Source organism: Amblyraja radiata, chromosome 37, assembly GCF_010909765.2.
Source record: "Amblyraja radiata isolate CabotCenter1 chromosome 37, sAmbRad1.1.pri, whole genome shotgun sequence".
Classification (NCBI taxonomy): Eukaryota; Metazoa; Chordata; class Chondrichthyes; order Rajiformes; family Rajidae; genus Amblyraja; species Amblyraja radiata.
In genome coordinates, this window is record NC_045992.1 from 21072961 (window position 1) to 21094138 (window position 21178).

The window sequence follows — 21178 nt, forward strand, 5'->3', positions numbered from 1 at the left end:
GTTGCGGGTAATGAAGAAGAGTTTCAAAGTCTACAGAGAGATTTATGCCAGTTGGAAGAGTGGGCTGAAATATGGCAGATGGAGTTTAATGCTGATAAGTGTGAGGTGCTACATCTTGGCAGGACAAATCAAAATAGGACGTACATGGTAAATGGTAGGGAATTGAAGAATGTAGGTGAACAGAGGGATCTGGGAATAACTGTGCACAGTTCCATGAAAGTGGAATCTCATGTAGATAGGGTGGTAAAGAAAGCTTTTGGTGTGCTGGCCTTTATAAATCAGAGCATTGAGTATAGAAGTTGGGATGTAATGTTAAAATTGTACAAGGCATTGGTGAGGCCAATTCTGGAGTATGGTGTACAATTTTGGTCGCCTAATTATAGGAAGGGTGTCAACAAAATAGAGAGAGTACAGAGGAGATTTACTAGAATGTTGCCTGGGTTTCAGCAACTAAGTTACAGAGAAAGGTTGAACAAGTTAGGGCTTTATTCTTTGGAGCGCAGAAGGTTAAGGGGGGACTTGATAGAGGTTTTTAAAATGATGAGAGGGATAGACAGAGTTGACGTGGAAAAGCTTTTCCCACTGAGAGTAGGGAAGATTCAAACAAGGGGACATGACTTGAGAATTAAAGGACTGAAGTTTAGGGGTAACATGAGGGGGAACTTCTTTACTCAGAGAGTGGTAGCTGTGTGGAATGAGCTTCCAGTGAAGGTGGTGGAGGCAGGTTCGTTTTTATCATTTAAAAATAAATTGGATAGTTATATGGATGGGAAAGGAATGGAGGGTTATGGTCTGAGCGCAGGTATATGGGACTAGGGGAGATTATGTGTTCGGCACGGACTAGAGGGGTCGAGATGGCCTGTTTCCGTGCTGTAATTGTTATATGGTTATATGGTTATATGGTTATGTTGCGGAGATGAAAGAAGGAGGTTTTAATGACATGGCGGATGTGAGGCTCAAGGGAGAGGGTGGAATCAAAGATCACGCCAAAGTTGCGGGCCTGGGGAGACGGGGAGACAGTGGGGTTATTGATTTTGCTGAGTGTGGCTTTGGAGCCTATGAGGAGGAATTCTGTCTTATCGCTGTTGAGTTTGATGAAATTATGTTGCATCCAGGTTTTTATAGCTAACTGGAGTTGATATGGGAGAAGGGGGGGGGGGATGTTGTGGGGGGATTTGGTGTGAATTAAGCCCTTTGTCCTCCTCTGCTGGACTCTGAATTTCTCCCAGTCCTCTGGTAGGCTGCTTTTTCTGGCTAATTTGTATGCTTCATCTTTGTTTTGATACTACCCCTGATTTCCCTTGTTATCCACGGATGCACTACCTTCCCTGATTTATTCTTTTGCCAAATTGGGATGAACAATTGCTGTAGTTCATCCATGCAGTCTTTAAATGCCTTCCATTGCATATCCACCGTCAACCCTTTAAGAATCAATTGCCAGTCTATCTTGGCCAATTCACGTCTCATACCCTCAAAGATACCTTTCTTTAAGTTCAGGACCCTTGTTCAGGACACAAAGCTGGGTGGCAGTGTGAACTGTGAGGGGGATGCTATGCGAATGCAGGGTGACTTGGACAGGTTGGGTGAGTGGGCAGATGCATGGTAGATGCAGTGTAATGTGGATACATGTGAGGTTATCCACATTGGTAACAAAAACAGGAAAGAAGATTATTATCTAAACGTAGTCAAGTTGGGAAAAGGGGAAATGCAATGGGATCTGGGGGAACTAGTTCATCAGTCAATGGCAGTAAGCATGCAAGTACAGCAGGCAGTGAAGAAAGCGAATGGCACGTTGTCCTTCATAATAATCTGATAATCCTGTCAATATTTAGCAAGTGATAATGTTTCAGTAGTATAGTGGTTATCACGTTCGTCTAACATGCGAAAGGTCCCATTTTCGAAACCAGAAACATTCTGCAATCTCGCTTTGCGTGAAATCAGGTGATGTGACATGAAGACAACTGGGCGATTCTTCAAATAAACAAAGCTACTGTTCCACCACAAGCCATAGCCCCCCTCTGGTTTGAAGGAGGTTTCCGACCCAAAACATCCCCTATACATGTTCACCAAAAATGCTGCTTGAACCGTCGTGTTACTCCTGCACTTTGTCGAATCATGGGGCTCTGTTCCTCCAATTTCAGATGCGGCCTCACGGTGCCGGCTCTGATTTGGTACTTAAATCCCACTGTGTACATTCGCCTCCAGACAAAGGGCGGGACAATCGGTCGGATGGTGTGTTCAAAACTTTGGCAGAATATATTTTACGTTTTCACATCCACTGTACGTACAGAGGGCTTCCTGCACGTCCAGGGAGGTTCGGCGTTCGATCATAAGATCATAGATAAGAGCAGACTTAGGCCATTCGGCTCATCGTATATTCCACCGTTCAATTATGGCTCATCTATCTTTCCCTCCTAACCCCATTCTTCTGCGTTATTCCCATAACCTCTGACACTTGTACTAATCAAGAATCTATCTATCTCTGCCTTAAATATATCCATTGCCTTCCACAGCTTTATGTGACAAAGAATTCCACAGATTCGCCGCCCTTTAGGTTACGTTTCTTATTTTCACGTGTCCAATGTGCAGGTAAAATGCTATATTTTATATGCTACCGAAACAGATATGAGATGCTATACATAAATTCAGTTGAGTTTGACTATTGAATTTAAGTAAAGTACATCCGTCTGAAGAAGTTTGTCGACACAAGTTTGGTGGCCGCCTAGAAAAAGGGGAGATGCAACGAGACCTGGGTGTCATGGTACACCAGTCGTTGAAAGTAGGAATGGAGGTGCAGCAGGCAGTGAAGAAAACAAATGGTATGTTAGCATTCATAGCAAAAGGATTTGAGTATAAGAGCAGGGATGTTCTACTACAGTTGTACAGGGTCTTGGTGAGACCACACCTGGAGTATTGCGTACAGTTTTGGTCTCCTAATCTGAGGAAAGACATTCTTGCCATAGAGGGAGTACAGAGAAGGTTCACCAGACTGATTCCTTGGATGGCAGGACTTTCATATGAAGAAAGACTGGATAGACTCGGCTTGTACACGCTAGAATTCAGAAGATTGAGGGGGGATCTTATAGAAACTTACAAAATTCTTAAGGGGTTGGACAGGCTAGATGCAGGAAGATTATTCCCGATGTTGGGGAAGTCCAGAGCTAGGGGTCACAGTTTAAGGATAAGAGGGAAGTCTTTTAGGACCGAGATGCGAAAATCATTTTTTACACAGAGTGGTAAATCTGTGGAATTCTCTGCCACAGAAGGTAGTTGAGGCCAGTTCATAGGCTATATTTAAGAGGGAGTTAGATGTGACCCTTGTGGCTAAAGGGATCAGGGGGTATGGAGAGAAGGCAGGGATGGGATACTGAGTTGGGTGATCAGTCATGATCATATCGAATGGCGGTGCGGGCTCAAAGGGCCGAATGGCCTACTCCTGCACCTATTTTATATGTTTCTATGTTTCTATGACCCGAAACATCACGGATTCATTTTTCTCCAGAGATGCTGCCTGTCCCGCTGAGTTACTCCAGCTTTTTGTGTCCATCTTCGGTTTATACCAGCATAAGCAGTTCCTTCCTGCACACCACGAGGATCAATGGTATACTTCGTCACATGCGCACCAAAAGAGGGCTTCTGACGTTTAAGTAAGTTATGGTTAGCCATTTGCCCTGTGTTTTGCAAGTGATTAAGATAGATGAGATATGTCATTCATTAAATTCAATAAAGACAAACTGATGCATAATATGTCTGATCTGTTTGTGTAGCATGCAATAAACTTCATTTCACTGAACCTTTGTACAAGTGATAACAATAAACCAACCCGTAAACCATCATGGACGTGCCGAATGCAGATGACGTGAGATCAAACGTTATATTCTACTCCTAAGCTTTGAAAACAACATCTGGCCGATCATCTGCCTTTGGCTGGAGGCAACGTGGGATGTGAATAAAGCTACGATTTCAAAGATCTTCGACATTCTGTGTCTTACTCGTCTCTTTAGGATGTCCCTACACAGCTCTGGGACGGTCCGGTTATCTACTCGGTGAGGCCACTGACCACCGACAAATGTGTGGTTTCTCTCTGGCATTTCTGCTCCCTTGCCTTGATCTCGGTCACGGCGTTCATACACGGACTCGTCAGAAACAAAGCGGGTAATATTTATGATCACAGGATTTATAGTGGGTGAGAGAACGGCCGGAGCATAGGAAGACACTTAGTCTTCAAAATGAAAGCGTCGAGTGAGTCGGAGAGTGGAAATGGAAAATAAAGTTGTTGTGTAGAGGTCACGCTGAAGTCGTTACATCAGAAAATTGTGGTGGCTAAAGAATAATTTTTTGAACGGGAAGTTTTGCGATGTCCACATGACAGCGACATCTGTGGGTGATGCTTGCTCTGAAAAAGAGACATTGGGAACAAATCACGAGCGCATGGGGCACACGACAACTAATTATCACGAACTTCCGATCTGGAGTACAATTGTCCCCAATGAAGAAGCAAAATCCCAGCGTGAACTGTTGCGGATGTTGGACATACATCAGGAGCACTAAAGGCGATTTAGCGCCTGGCTGGGTCATGTTGGACATGGCAATGACTCGGGATATGTGCAGGGAAATGGCGGGAAGAGAGTCAAGGTGGTCTGCAGATATTTGTTTACACAAAGAACGTGTAGGATATTCTGCTGCCGAAGCTTTGAACACAATATCCGTCGATCATCCGGTTCTGCAGCTCGATAATGTACACAATGGGATGTAAGAAACAAATCATAGCTGGCACGTTAAGACAAGTAAATAGGAGAAACAGCACTTCCTGTTACGTTTGGACATCAAATAACCCAGCGATTTGTCTAATTTTAAGGTCTCATTAAATTCCCCCCCCCCCCCCCCCCACCCCCTTCTCACTCTCAAGCGGAAGGAGTGCCTCGACCAGAAACGTCACCTATTTTATTAATCCAGAGATGGTGCCTTATCCGCCTTACTCCAGAGATGGTGCCTTACCCCAGCATTTTGTGCCTATCCCAACGTGAACTATTGCGGATCTATGATGTGCATCGAACACTATCAGAGGCAGAACAAAGACATCGACAAAGACATCAAGTCCCGGCAATGCCTCGGGATGGGCGTTGGGAAATGGCGGGAAGAACTTCAAGGGGATTCTGCGTAGAAACTGCAGATGATTGTTTACACAAAATGATACAACGTGTTGGTGTAACTCAGCAGTTCAAGCAACATCTTTGTAGAACATTAATTGGTGATATTTCTCGTCGGAAACCTTCTTCTGACCAGAGGATGGCTGTGGGTGGAGCAGCAGCTGCTGTGTTTAATTGAAAATCGTCCGCATGTCTCCGTGTCACATCACCTGATTTTAGTAAAAGCAATATTTCAGAATGTTTCTACCTGGTTTCGAACCAGGCACCTTTCGCGTGTTAGGCGAACGTGATAACCACTACATTACAGAAACACAGTCCCATGCTAAATGGTGACTGGAGTATCAGATCGCGAAGCCGAATCCGTACCTCACACTGCCCTCCATAACTCTCACTGCCTGATGACACGTTGCTTCTGGGACGCCGCCCAGACAGTTGAAATGTCAACAGTAACATCTGTATCACTAAATCATTTAATCCATTTAACTATTTCGCACCAGACCAACACCAGGATATAATATGGCCGCGATATAAAGTGTCCCCTGCTGCAGCTGGGAATATGGGCAAGATCGGCTGTTAACAAACAGCAGAACTACTGTTGATGTTTACACCAAGTACTTTGGCAACTGTTGTAAAATTTCATGGCAGCGGTCAGAAAACTTCTCAAACGCTACAACCGAAGCCCAGTGCTTACTTGGATCTTGGGGATGCACAATCAAAGAAAAGTAGGGAGAAGAGCTTATTGAGGAATTTGATTTGTAAATTGGCAAATTAGGCAATTTATCAGTCAATATAAGCAACGCTGCTCCAGGGGAGTGACAGTGAGGGAAGTGCCATGAGAGAAAATGGCGAGTCTTTGGCTGGAGAGTCTTCGGCGAAGAGGCTGAAGAGAGGAGACTACGCAAAAAGCTGGAGTGAACGATACACGGTAAACACATGACGGGAAAGATGAGGCAGTGTGATGCTTGCAGGATGTGGTAGGCCAGGGACACGGATGGAGACTCTGGCTGCTACAACTGTGGCAAGTGCGTCCAGATTCAGCTCCTGAAGGACCGTGTTGAGGCACTGAAGAAGCGGCTGAATGACCTCAGCGCCGTCCGGGAAAACGAGAGTTTCCTGGACAGGACCTACAGTGAGGTTGTCACGCTGAGGATACGGGAAGAACGAAGGAGTGTGACTGAGAGAAAGGGTGGTAACCGTGGAGTGCAGGAGACCCAAGTGTCTGTGCCTAATGAAGACGGGTACGCCCTCTTGGGAACTGTCGGGGGAGACGATATTTCCAGCCCGAGCGTCGGACACGTCGGTGGCTCCAATCCTAGAGATGGGACTCATCCGGCGAGAATGACGTCGGGCAGAGCCATAGTGGTGGGTGACTCCATTGTTCGAGGTACGGACTGGAGATTCTGTGGAGGCAGGCGAGATGCGAGGATGGTCTGTTGCCTCCCTGGGGCCAGGGTTCAAGATGTCACAAACCAAATTCAGAACATCCTCAAGAGGGAAGGTGAACAGCTGACAGTAGCTGTGCACGTTCTGCAACGCGAGTTCAGAGAGCTTTTCCTGTGAAGATGACTCCAAAGCAGGACATCGAGGGTGGTTATCTCTGGATTGCTTCCAGTACATCCTGCTAGTGACGCCAGAAACAGGGAGATGGGGGATCTGATTGTGGCTGAGTGGCTGGTGCAGGGAGTAAGGATTTAGATTTATAGACCACTGGGATGTCTTCTGGGGTAGGGGTGACCTGTACAAAAGGGACGGGTTACACCTTAACTGGAGGGGGACCGACATTCTGGCAGGCAGGTTTGCTAGGGCTACACGTGTGGGTTTAAACTAAATAGTGGTGGAGAGGGATTGACAAATTGGGAGTATAAAGATGGAGTTGAAGGGGAAGTGAGTACAAGAAAAGTTACAAAAAACTCTTGAATTAATGGGAAGGAAAGTTCGAGAAGGGATTAGAGAGTAAGGTCAGGGCCAATTCCGAGCAGTGCGAGGGGGGAAGTGAATACGGAGGTCAAAGTACTGTATATGAATGGTATTCGTTCCAACACGAAACGATGGATTTCCAGTTTCCTGACAAAACATCTTCAGCGTGCGTGTGTGAACGGAAAAAGCTCCAATTGGCATCCAGTGTTGAGTGGTACACCACAGGGCACAGTACTTGGCCCACACCTATTTTTGCTTTACATAAATGACATCCATGAAAAAGTCGCAAGTACGACCAGACTTTTCGCTGATGATTGTTTGCTATACCGTCCAATTAAGTCATCTGATGATGAAGATGCTCTCCAAAAGGATCTCGATACTATGGTTGAGTGGTCACAACAATGGGGCATGCAGTTCAACCCTTCCAAATGTGAAACCATGCGTGTCACCAGAAAGAGGAATCCAGGCGAAACATCTTACAATATACTTTGTGCCACCCTTGAAGAATCCAAACAAACCAAGTATCTTGGCATCAAATTGCAGAATGATCTGCGTTGGAATGGTCAGACTCATCATGCAACGGTGAAAGCAACAGGTGTCCTAAACTTTCTGAGGCGCAACTTTCATCATTGTTCAACTTCTGTCAAGGAGAAGCTATACTTCACCCTCGTTAGACCTCATTTGGACTACGCAGTTGCAGCATGGGACCCACACACAAATAAAAACATTTCTTCCATCGAACGTGTCCAAAGACAGGCAGCTCGATTTGTTACTAACACCTATGAGAGAGAAGCGAGTGTCACCAAACTTCTGAATTCTCTGGGGTGGAACCCTCTCCAAGACAGACGTGAAGCTCACCGTTTTACAAAATGTTAATTGGTCAGCCCGACATAGACTACAAGACCTACACCAAACCCAAACCAATTAGGAGCAGACGAGGGCATTCGATCCAATGTGTGATCCCAGCTACAAAGACAGATGTGTACAGCAATTTGTTCTTCCCCCGCACAATTAAAGCATGGAATAATCTCCACCCAACTATAGTTACCCAACCAGATGCAACTAAATTTAAAGTAGCTCTTTCTTCCCAATAACCCTTTCTGTCTTAAGCCCTCCCTTCAACACCTCCAGTTTAAATTCCATTTGGAATATTTTGGAGGACCAAGAAACCAAGAACCAAGAACCAAGAAATATAAGAAATAAAGGGGCGGCCGTGACTGACAAGGGACGTCAGGGACAGTATACAAATAAAAGAGAAGTACAACATAGCAAAGATGAGCAGGAAGCAAGAGGGTTGGGTAATGTTTAAAGAGCAACAGAAGATGAATCAAAAGGCAATACAGGGAGAAAAGATGAGGTACGAAGGTAAGCTAGCCAATAATATAAATGAGGATATTAAAAATTCTTTAGGTATGTGAAGAGGAACAAAATCAAAACAAGAACAAAAACAGGATCAAACTTGTACCCATGAAAACTGAACAGGGTGAATTTATTATGGGGAACGTGGAAGTGGGAGATGAGTTGAACATGTACTTTGGATCCATCGTCACTACGGAGGACACAAACAAACTTCCTGATGTCCTAGTGGCCAGAGGATCTGGGGTGACGGAGGAACTGAAGGAACTCAACATTAGGCAGGAAATTGTGTTGGGTAGGCTGATTGGACTGAAGGCTGATAAATCCCCAGGGCCTGATGGTCTGCATCCCAGGGTACTTAAGGAAGTGGCTCTAGAAATCGTGGACGCATTGGTGATACTTTTCCAATGTTCTATAGATTCAGGATCAGTTCCTGTGGATTGGAGGGTAGCTAATGTTATACCATATTTTAAGAAAGGGGGGAGAGAGAAAACAGGGAATTATAGACCAGTCAATTATAAAACATGAAATAGCGGCACATTTTGATAGCAGTAGCAGGATCGGTCCGAGTATGCATGGATTTCCTAAGGGGAAATCATGCTTGACTAATCTTCTGGAATTTTTTGAGGATGTAACTGGGAAAATGGACAAGGGAGAGCCGGTGGTTGTAGTGTACCTGGACTTTCAGAAAGCATTTGATAAGGTCCCACATTGGAGATGAGTAAACAAAGAGTAAACAGGAAACAAAGAGTAGGATTTAACTAATCCCTTTCAGAATGGCAGGAAGTGACTAGTGGGGACTGCAGCTATTTACATTATACATCAATGATTTAGATGAAGGGATTCAAAGTAACATTAGCAAATTTGCAGATGACATAAACCTGGGTGGCAGTGTGAACTGTGAGGAGGATGCTATGAGAATGCAGGGTGACATTACAGGTTGGGTGAGTGAGCAGATGCATGGCGGATGCAGTTAATGTGCATAAATGTGAGGTTATCCACTTTGGTAGCAAATACACGAAGGCAGATTACTATCTAAATGGTGCTTCTGTAGTGTAGAGGTTATCACGTTCAGCTAATACGATAAAGGTCCTTGGTTCGAAACCAGGCAGAAACATTCAGAAATTTTGCTTTGAGGGTTAGGTAGAGCTTAAGGGGCTAGTGGAATCAAGGGATATGGGGAGAAGGCGGGCACGGGTTATTGATTGAGCATGATCACAATGATTGGCGGTGATGTCAGCACTCTACCCCCATGATGCCTCCTGCACCTTTTTTCTATGTTTCTATGTGTCAAGTTGCGAAAAGGGGAAGTACAGTGAGGTCTGGACGTTCTTGTTCACCAGTCAATGAAAGTCAATATGCAAGTACAGCAGGCAGTGAAGAAACCAAATAGCATTTTGACATTTTTAACAAGAGCAGTATAGGACCAAAGAGGTACTTCTGCAGTTGTATAGGGCCCTAGTGAGACCACACATGGAGTATTTTGTGCAGTTGTGGTCCCCTAATTTGAGGAAAGATATTCTTGCTATTGAGGGAGTGCAGCGTAGGTTTACAAAGTTAATTCCCAGGATGGCGGGACTGTCATATGCTGAGAGAACAGAGCGGCTGGGTTTGTATTCTCTGGAGTTTAGAAGGACGAGAGTGCATCTTATTGAAACAGATAACATTATTAAGGGTTTGGACACGCTAGAGGCAGGAAACATGTTCCCGATGCAGGGGAGTGCAGAACCAGGGGCCACAGTTTAAGAATAAGGGGTAAGCCATTTAGAACGGAGATGAGGAAACATTTTTTCTCACAGAGAGTTGTGAGTCTATGGAACACTCTGCCTCAGAGGGTGGTGGAGGCCGGTTCTCTGGATACTTTCAAGAGAGAGGAAGATAGGCTCTTGAAGATACCGGAGTCGGGGGGTATGGGGAGAAGGCAGGAATGAGGTACTGATTGGGTATGATCAACCATGATCACGTTGAATGGCGGTGCTGGGTCGAAGGGCCGAATGGCCTACACTTGCACCTATTGTCTATTGAAGCCGAAAAATTACTTATATGCAAGATCGAATTGGTGATCGAAGGAGCAAATTTGCAAATGACACAAAGCTGGGTGGCAGTGTGAAATGTGCGGAGGATGCTATGAGAATGCAGTGTGACTTGGACAGGTTGGGTGAGTGGGCAGATGCAGTTTAATGTGGATAAATGTGAGGTTATCCACTTTGGTAACAAAAACAGGAAAGAAGATTATTATCTAAATATAGTCAAGTTGGGAAATGGGGAAGTACAAAGGGATCTGGGGGGTCCTTGTTCATCAGTCAGATCAAGCATGCAAGTACAGCAGGCAGTGAAGATAGCGAATGGCACATTGCCCTTCATAATAATCTGATAATCCTGTCAATATTTAGCAATGGATAATGTTTCTGTAGTATAATGGTTATCACGTTCCCCTAACACGCGAAATGTCCCATTTTCGAAACCAGAAACATTCAGCAATCTCGCTTTGCGTGAAATCAGGTGATGTGACATGGAGACAACTGGTCAATTCTTCAAATAATCACAGCTGCTGTTCCACCACAATCCATAGCCCTCCTCTTGTCTGAAGGAGGTTTCCGACCCAAAACGTCACCTATACAGGCCCGTACGAAGCTTTTCAAAAAGGGGGGTGGCATGACAGGATTACAAAAAACTTAATGTGAAATAATGTGCGCGCTGCGTGAAGTCCCTCGATGCCAGGGTTTTTAGATGCTCTCTGATGCATTCTGAACCTTACTTTGGAACATTTTTGCACCAAATTTATGACCAATATTTCAGAAATTAACAGGAACCTGAGTGGTAGCTTTTTCACACAAAGGGTGCTGGGGAGCTGCCAGAGGGGGTAGTTAAGGCTGGGACTATCCTACTGTTTAAGAGACATTCGGACACGTACATGGATAGGACAGATTTAAATCAACATGGGCCGGAGGCGTGTGAGTGGGACTAGTTTAGATGGCACATGTCGGTCGGTGTGGGCAAGTTGGGCTGAAGGGCCTGTTTCCACGCTGCATCATTCTATTACTAAAAAGTGAAGAAGAAAAATGCATGTAGATAAGTAGAGCAGATTTGAAAGAGGAGTGAAATGTAAAGGCAGAGAGAGGTTTATGGGTGGAAAGGAACATAGGAAAGGAGGGGGAAGAGTGGGCTTGGGCAGATGGGTGAAGGGGAAATAGTCACAAAGTGCTGGAGTAACTCAGTGAGTCAGGCAGCATCTGCAGAGAATATGAATAGGCGACATTTCACAGAGTGCTGGAGTAACTCAGCGAGTCAGGCAGCATCTGTGGAGAACATGGATAGGTGACATGTCACAGAGTGCTGGAGTAACTCAGTGAGTCAGGCCGCATCCCTGGAGAAATGGTATAGATTATATTTCGGGTCAGGACAGTTCTTCAGTAATATTCATGATATGACATGCATAAACATTCCTGAAAGTTACCCAAACCACCGTGAGCTACTTTGTTACGGTGCTTGCCCTTTCCTATAACATCTCTGCTGCCTTGGGTGATGAAGGCCAGGACACAAGCGTTGGGACACAGTGTGAAGCTGCTGCCGCCTGCCCCAGCCTGATAAAAACTTGGATGGAGTGGATTTGGAGAGGATGTTTCCACTAGTGGGAAAGTCTAAGACCAGTGGCCACAGCCTCAGAATTAAAAGACATCCCTTTAGGAAGGAGATGAGCAGGAATTTCTTAAGTCAGAGGGTGGTGAACTGTGGAATTCATTGCCACAGACAGCTGTGAAGGTCGTCAATGGGCATTTTTCAGGAGGAGATTGATAGATTCTTGATTGATACGGGTGTCAGAGGTAATGGGGAGAAGGCAGGAGAATGGGTTTGAGAGGGAAAGATAGAGTCATAGAGTGATACAGTGTGGAAACAGGCCCTTCGGCCCAGCATGTCCCATCTGCACTAGTCCCACGTTTGACCCCTATCCCTCCGAACCTGTCCTATCCATGTACCTGTCTAACTGTTTCTTAAATGTTGCGATAGTCCCTGCCTCAACTACCTCCTCTGGCAGCTTGTTCCATACACCTACCACCCTTTGTGTGAAAAACATACCCCACAGATTCCTATTAAATCTTTTGCCCTTCACCTTAAACTTATGTCCTCTGCTCCTCGATTCACTTACTCTGGGCAAAAGACTCAACCATATCTATTCAAATCATGATTTTATACACCTCTAATAGATCATCCCTCATTCTCCTGTGCTCCATGAAATAGTCCCAGCCTACTCAACCTCTCCCTACAGCTCTGGCTCTCTAGTCCTGGCAACATCCTCATAAATCTTCACTGTACCCTTGCCAGTTTGATAACATATGTCCTATAACATAGTGCCCAGAACTGAACACAATACTCTGAATGCGGCCTCACCAACTTCTTATGCAACTGCAACATGACCTCCCAACTTCTATACTGAGCCTGGCCCGCTGAGTTACTCCAGCACTCTGTGAAACGTTACAGAACAGGGCAAGATTAGCAAGTTTGCTGATGATACAGAAGTGAGTGGTTTTGCAGATAGTGAAGATGGTTGTGAAAGATTGCAGCAGGATCTGGATCAATTAGCCAGGTGGGCAGAGGAATGGTTGATGGTTGCATGGTTCCTTGAAGGTCGTGTCGCAAGTATATCAGGTGGTCAAAAAGTATTTTGGCACTTTGGCCTTCATCAGTCAGAGTATTGAGTATAGAAGTTGGGAGGTCAAGTTGCAGTTGTATAAGACTTTGGTGAGATCGCATTTAGAATATTGTGTTCAGTTCTGGGCACCATGTTATAGGAAAGATGTCAAACTAAAAAGAGTACAGAGATCCCATCCTGGGTCAGTCCAATCAGGGTTGTGTCATCCGCAAACTTGAGAAGCTTGACAGAGGTGTCTGTGGAGGTGCAGTCATTGGTGTGGCGAGAGTAGAGGGGAGAGTACGCATCTTGCGGTGCTCCTATGCTGAGCGTTTGCGGGTCCGAGATATGCTTTCCCGCCTAACATGCTGCTTCCTGTCTGTCAGAAAGCTGGTGATCCACCAACAGAGGGGTTCAGACACAGTCAACTCAGAAAGTTTGGAGCGTAGTAGCTCTGGCACAATGGTGTTGAATGCAGAGCTAAAATCAATAAAACAAAATCTTCGCATAGGTTCCCTGGCGGTCTAAGTGCTGGAGGATGAAGTGCAGGCCCAGATTGACGGCATCATCCACAGATCTATTGGCCCGATATGCAAAATGCAGAGGGTCCAGCAGAGGGATTGTGATATTTTTCAGCTTGGCCAGCACAAGCCTTCCAACGGTCTTCATGACTACAGAGGTCAGTGCGACAAGCCTGTAATCCTTTGGACCAGTAATCCTTACCTTTTAGGGTACAGGGACAATAGTGGAGACTTTGAAGCAGGCAGGGACAGTGCATCTTTGCAGGGACTGGTTAAAAATGAGTAATTGGGTGTGAAGTGGTGATTGGAGTGGGATGGGTGTAGAAGCGCCCTGTCTTTGCAGACTGAGGTCAGGCTGTGAGTAGGTGTGAAGTGTTGGGTGGGGTGGGAAAGGGTCCACTCTTTTCATACTGGAGTCTTGCCTTAAGTAGGTGTGAAGTGGTGAATGGGAAGGAGAGGGTGCAGGGTCCATTCTTTGTAGACTGGGGTCAGGCTGTGTTTGTTGGGGAGGGGGTACCGGGGTTACGTTTCTGATTTTCAAACGTGCAGTAAAACTCATTCAGGTCGTTCGTCAGCTGACGATTGTCCAAAGAGCGGGGGGCTTTCCTCTTATAGCTGGTGATTCCTTGCATGCCCTTCCAAACTGAAGAGTCATTAGCTGAGAACTTGCTCCTCAACTTCTCAGGGTACCTTTCCTTGGCAGCTCTGATTCCTCTTCTCAGCTCTTTATCAATTAGGCTATCTTTTAACTCTTTAAAGATCAGGCTATCGGCTTGATGCATATTTGCCCCCAACCCCCCGATCTCGAAATTGAAATGTTACATCTGTATATAATGATCCCATTAAAATGTGTATTTATGTCACAAACTATGGAATTCATATTTTTCAGTATTGTTATCAAGGTAAAGAAAGCAGTTCCAATTGTTTGATATTATTTGATATTGTTTAATATTATTCATATGTAGGAGAAAATATAATAGCTCTAAATCCTACCTTAATTTTGCAATCTCACTAAAGATAATCCCGCTTTCCCTGGTCAGTGGGGTGGCGTGGGCCCAGCTGGGGTGGCGTGGGCCCAGCGGGGGTCAGCGAGGGTGGCGTGTACCCAGCGAGGGTTAGCGGAGGTGGCGTGGGCCCAGCGGCGGTGGCGTGGGTCCAGCAGTGGTGGCATGGACCCAACGAGGGTGGCGTTGGCCCAGCGTGGGTGGCGTGGACCCAGCGGGGGTCAGCGGGAGTGGCGTGGACCCAGCGGGGGTGGCGTGGGCCCAGCGGGGGTGGCGTGGACCCAGCGGGGGTGGCGTGGGCCCAGCGGGGGTGGCGTGGGCCCAGCTGGGGTGGCATGAGCCCAGTGGGGGTGGCGTGGGCCCAGCGGGGGTGGCGTGGGCCCAGCGGGGGTGGCGTGGGCACAGCGGGGGTGGCGTGGGCCCAGCTGGGGTGGCATGAGCCCAGTGGGGGTGGCGTGAGCCCAGCGGAGGTGGCGTGGGCCCAGCGGGGGTGGCGTGGGCCCAGCGGGGGTCAGCGGGGGTGGTGTGGGGGGAAGATGGCTTGGGCCCCGGCGGCGGGGGGAGGCGAGGGGAGCGGGCTCCGCCGCAGCGGCGTCAGGAGTTGGGGTTACAGCCGTCGAGTTGAGATTCAGCCACTCTTGCCCGCCGACGGGAGAACAGTGAACTGGCCGTTTCCAAAGTCGAAACGTTGATTTTTTTTTTTTCCCGATTAAAAAAAAAATGTTTTTCCAATTTTTCTATTTTTTTTCGTGATTTTTTCTTAAGGGGGAAAAGGGTGGGTGCGGTCGCACCCAACGCACCCCTCTTCGGACGGCCATGCTATACATGTTCTCCAAAGAAGCTGCTTGAACCGCCGTGTTGCTCCTGCACTTTGACGAATCATGAGGTTCTGTTCCTCCAATTTCCGATGTGGCCTCACGGTGCCGGCTCTGATTTGGTACTTACATCCCGCTGTGCACATTCACCTCCAGACAAAGGGCAGGACAATCGGTCGGATGGTGTGTTCAAAACTTGGGCGGAATATACTTTATGTTTTCACATCCACTGTAGGTACAGAGCGCTTCCTGCACGTCCAGGAAGGTTCGGTGTTCGATCATAAGATCATAGATAAGAGCAGACTTAGGCCATTCGGCTCATCGTATATTCTACCGTTCAATCATGCCTGATCTATCTTTCCCTCCTCACCCCATTCTTCTGCATTATTCCCATAACCTCTGACATCTGCACTAATCAAGAATCTATCTATTTCTGCCTTAAATATATCCATTGACTTGCCCTCCACAGCCTTATGTGGCAAAGACTTCCACAGATTCGCCGCCCTTTAGGTTACGTTTCTTATTTTCACGTGTACCAAGGTACAGGGAAAATGTTACATTTTGTATGCTACCGAAACAGATCTGACATGTTATACACAAATTCAGTTTAGTTTGACTATTGAATTTAAGTAAAGTATATCTGTCTGAAGAAGTTTGTCGACCGGAAACGTCACGGATTGCTTTTCTCCAGAAATGTTGCCTGTCCTGCTGAGTTACTACAGCGTTTTGTGTCCATCTTCGGTTTATACCAGCATATGCAGTTCCTTCCTGCACACCACGAGGATCAGTGGTGTACTTCGTCACATGCGCACCAAAAGAAGGCTTCTGCTACTTAAGTAAGTTATGGTGAGCTTTCTGCCCCGTGTTTTGCAAGTTATCAAGATAGATGAGATATACCATTCATTAAATTCAATAAAGACAAACTTATGCATAGTATGTCTGATCTGTTTGGGTAGCATGCAATAAACTTCATTTCACTGAACCTTTGTACAAGTGACAATAATAAACCAACCCGTAAACCATCCTGGACGTGCACGAAGCCCTCTGCACATGCAGATGATGTGAGATCGAACGTTATATTCTGCTCCCAAGCTTTGAAAACAACATCTGGCCGATCATTTGCCTTTGGCTGGAGGCAACGTGGGATGTGAATAAAGCTACGATTTCAAAGATCTTCGACATTCTGGGTCTTACTCGTCTCTTTAGGATGTCCCTACACAGCTCTGGGACGATCCGGTTATCTACTCGGTGAGGCCACTGACCACCGACAAATTTGCGGTTTCTCTCCGGCATTTCTGCTCCATTGCCTTGATCTCGGCCACGGCGTTCATACAACGACTCGCCAGGAACAAAGCGGTAGCGTTTATGATCACAGGATTTATAGTGGGTGAGAGAACGGCCTGAGCAAAGGAAAACACTTAGTCCACAAAGTGCATCTGTATGAAAGCGTCGAGTGAATCGGAGAGTGGAAATGGAAAATAAAGTTGTTGTGTAGAGGCCATGCTGAAGTCGTGGCTAAAGGAGAATTTTTTGAACGGGAAGTTTTGTGATGTCCATATGACAGCGGCATCTGTGGGTGATGCCTGCTCTGAAAAGGGGACATTGGGAACAAATCACGAGCGCATGGGGCACAGGACGACTAATTTTCACGAACTTCCGATCTGGAGTAGAATTGTCCCCAATGAAGAAGCAAAATCCCAGCGTGAACTGTTGCGGATGTGGGACATACATCAGGAGCACTAAAGGCGATGTAGCGCCTGGGTGGGTGATGTGGGATACGGCAATGACTCAGGATATGTGCAGAGTAATGGCGGGAAGAATGCCAAGGGGTCTGCAGATATTTGTTTACACAAAGGACGTGTACGATGTTCTGCTGCCGAAGCTTTGAACACAATATCCGGCCGATCATCCGGTTCTGCAGCTCGAAAATGTACACAATGGAATGTAAGAAACAAATCATAGCTGGCACGTTGAGACCACAAATAAATGGGAGAAACAGCACTTCCTATTACGTTTGGACATCAAACAACCCAGCGCTAGCGATTTCCCTAATTTCAAGGTCTCCTTACATTTCCTCTCTCTACGTGCGTCCCGTCCCCCCTCTCCTCCCCCCACCCCCTCCCTCGTCTTCCTGGTTTCACTGTTGATGTCCCTTCGCTCGCACCTTTTCCACAACAAAGTGCCAACATTGGACCATTGTGGTTACCACCTTTCTTAGGTAATCGTGGCCTGCTGTGATTTGTTCCATACGTTTTCATACCGCTAGTTTCCCCCTCTCCTCACTCTCAAGCGGGAGAATAGTCTCGACCAGAAATGTCACCTATTTCTTTAATCCAGAGATGGTGCCTTATCCGCCTTACTCCAGAGATGGTGCATTACCCCAACATTTTGTGCCTATCCCAACGTGAACTATTGCGGATCTATGATGTGCATCGAACACTGTCAGAGGCAGAACAAAGACATCGACAAATACATCAAGTCCCGGCAATGCCTCGGGATGGGCGCTGGGAAATGGTGGGAAGAACGTCAAGGGGAATCTGCGTAGAAACTGCAGATGATTGTTTACACAAAATGATACAACGCGTTGGAGTAACTCAGCAGTTCAAGCAGCATCTTTGTAGAACATTAATTGGTGACGTTTTTCGTCGGAAACCTTCTCCTGACCATAGGACGGCTGTGGGTGGAGCAGCAGCTGCTGTGTTTAATTGAAAATCGCCCGCTTGTCTCCGTGTCACATCACTTGATTTTAGGAAAAGCTATATTTCAGAATGTTTCTGCCTGGTTTCGAACCAGGGACCTTTCGCGTGTTAGGCGAACGTGATAACCACTACACTACAGAAACACAGTCCCATGCTAAATATTGACTGGCGTATCAGATCACGAAGCCGACTCCGTACCTCACACTGCCCTCCATAACTCTCACTGCCTGATGACAGGTCGCTTCTGGGTCACCGCCCAGACAGTTGATATGTCAACAGTAACATCTGTATCACTAAAGTATTTAATCCATTGAACCATTTCACACCAGACCAACACCAGGATATAACACTGCCGCGATATAAAGTGTCCCCTGCTGCAGCTGGGAATATGGGCAAGCTCGGCTGTTAACAAACAGCATAACTACTGTTGATGTTTGCACCAAGTACTTTGGCAGCTGTTGTAAAATTTCATGGTAGCGGTCAGAAATCTTCTCAAACGCTACAACCGAAGCCAAGTGCTTACGTGGATCTCGGTGATGCACAATCAAAGAAAAGCAGGGAGAAGAGCTTATTGAGGAATTTGATTTGTAAATTGGCAAATTAGGCAATTTATCAGCCAGGGGAGCGGCAGTGAGGGAAGTGCCTTGAGAGAAAATGGCGAGCCTTTGGTTCTGCGAAGAGGCTAAAGAGAGGAGACAACGCAAAAGCTGGAGAGAATGATACGCGGTGAACACATGATGGGAAAGATGAGACAGTTTGATGCTTGCATGATGTGGGAGGCCAGGGACACGGATGGAGACTCTGGCTGCTACAACTGTGGCAAGTGCGTCCAGATTCAGCTCCTGAAGGACCCTGTTGGCTGAATGACCTCAGGGCTATCCGGGAAAACGAGAGTTTTCTGGACAGGACCAACAGTGAGGTTGCCATGCCGAGTGGTAACCGTGGAGTGCAGGAGACCCAGGTGTCTGTGCCAATGAAGGCGGGTACGCCCTCTTGGGAACTGTCGGGGGAGACGATGTTTCCAGCCCGAGCGGCGGACACGTCGGTGGCTCCAATCCTAGAGATGTGACTCGTCCGGCGAGAATTACGTCGGGCAGAACCATAGAGGGTGGGAGACTCCATTGTTCGAGGTACAGCCAGAGATTCTGTGGAGGCAGGCGAGATGCGAGGATGGTCTGTTGCCTCCCTGGGGCCAGGGTTCAAGATGTCACAAACCAAATTCAGAACATCCTCAAGAGGGAAGGTGAACAGCTGACAGTAGTTGTGCACGTTCTGCAACGCGAGTTCAGAGAGCTTTTCCAGTGAAGATGACTGAAAAGCAGGACATCGAGGGTGGTTATCTCTGGATTGCTTCCAGTACCTCGTGCTAGTGACGACAGAAACAGGGAGATGCGGGATCTGAATGTGTGGCTGGGGGGCTGGTGCAGGGAGCAAGGAATTAGATGTATAGACCACTGGGATCTCTTCTGGGTAGGTGTGACCTGTACAAATGGGATGGGTTACACCTTAACTGGAGGGGGACTGACGTTCTGGCAGGCAGGTTTGCTAGGGCTATACGTGTGGGTTTAAACTAAATAGTGATGGGGAGGGATTGACAGATTGGGAGTATAAAGATGGAGTTAAAGGGGACGTGAGTACAAGAAAAGTTACAAAAGACTCTTGAATTAATGGGAAGGAAAGTTCGAGAAGGGATAAGAGAGTGAGGTCAGGGGCAATTGCGAGCGGTGTGAGAGGGGAGGTGAATACCGAGGTCAAAGTGTCGTATATGAATGCACGAAGTATAAGGAATAAAGTGGATGAGCTTGAGGCTCAATTAGAAATTGGCAAGTATGATGTTGTGGGAAGTACAACGACATGGCTGCAATAGGGCCAGCGCTGGGAACTGAATATTCAAGGATATACCTCCTATAGAAAAGACAGACAGGTGGGCACAGGGGGTGGGGTTGCTCTGTTGGTGAGGAATGAAATTCAGTCCCTTGCAAGGGTGACATTGAAACAGGAGATGTGGAGTCAGTATGGATAGAACTAAGGAATTGTACGGGTAAAAATACCCTAATGGGACTTATCTACAAGCCCCAAACAGTAGCCTGGATATAGGGTGCAAGTTGAATCGGAAGTTAAAATTGGCATGTAGTAAACGGTTGTAATGGGAGATTTCAACACACAGGTAGACTGGGAACATCAGGTTGGTACTGGACCCCAAGAAAGGGAGTTTGTGGAGTGCCTCCGTGATGGAATCTTAGAGCAGCTTGTATTGGAGCCTACCAGGGAGAAGGCAATTCTGAATTTAGAGTTATGTAATGAACCGGATTTGATAAAGGAACTTGGGGTTAAGGAGCCATTAGGAGGTAGTGACCAGAATATGGTCAAGTTTAATCTATGATTGGAGAGGGAGAAGGGTAAATCAGAGGTGTCAGTGTTACAGTTTAATAAATGGAGCTATGGAGCATTGAGGGAGGAGCTGGCCAAAGTTGAGTGAAAAGATACCCTGGCAGGTATTTCTGGGAATAATACAGAAGGTGCAGGATCAGTTTATTCCAAAGTGGAAGAAAGATTCCAAGGGGAGTATGGGGCGACCGTGGCTGACAAGGGACGTCGCGGACAGTATAAAAATAAAAGAGGAGTACAACATAGCAAAGATGAGCGGGAAGTAAGAGGGTTGGGTAATGTTTAAAGAGGAACAGAACATAAATTAAAAGGCAATACCGGGAGAAAAGATGAGGTACGAAGGTAAGCTAGCCAAGAATATAAATGAGGATAGTAAAAGTTCTTTAGGTATATGGCCTTCATAACAAGAATATTTCAGTATAGGTTCTTCTGCAGTTGTATAGGGCTCTGGTCAGAGCACATCTGGAGTAGTGTGTACAGTTTTATCTCCTAATTTGAGGAAGGACATCCTTGTGATTGAAGCAGTGCAGCGTAGGTTCACGAGATTGATCCCTGGGATGGCGGGACTATTATCCGAGGAAAGATTGAAAAGACTAGGCTTGTATTCACTGGAGTTTAGAAGGATGAGGGGGTGAGGGAGGGGGGGGGGTCTTGTAGAAACATATAAAATTATAAAAGGACTGGACAAGCTAGATGCT

General features: G+C 46.5%; 2 non-coding genes across 2 annotated transcripts; both read right to left on the reverse strand.

Moving 5' to 3' along the window:
- Nucleotides 1–5388: 5388 nt before the first annotated feature.
- On the reverse strand, nt 5389–5461 carry trnav-aac. The gene has a single exon. It is a non-coding gene; the product is annotated as a tRNA-Val (tRNA).
- A 12701-nt stretch (nt 5462–18162) lies between these two features.
- On the reverse strand, nt 18163–18235 carry trnav-aac. Its single transcript has one exon. It is a non-coding gene; the product is annotated as a tRNA-Val (tRNA).
- Nucleotides 18236–21178: the final 2943 nt, after the last annotated feature.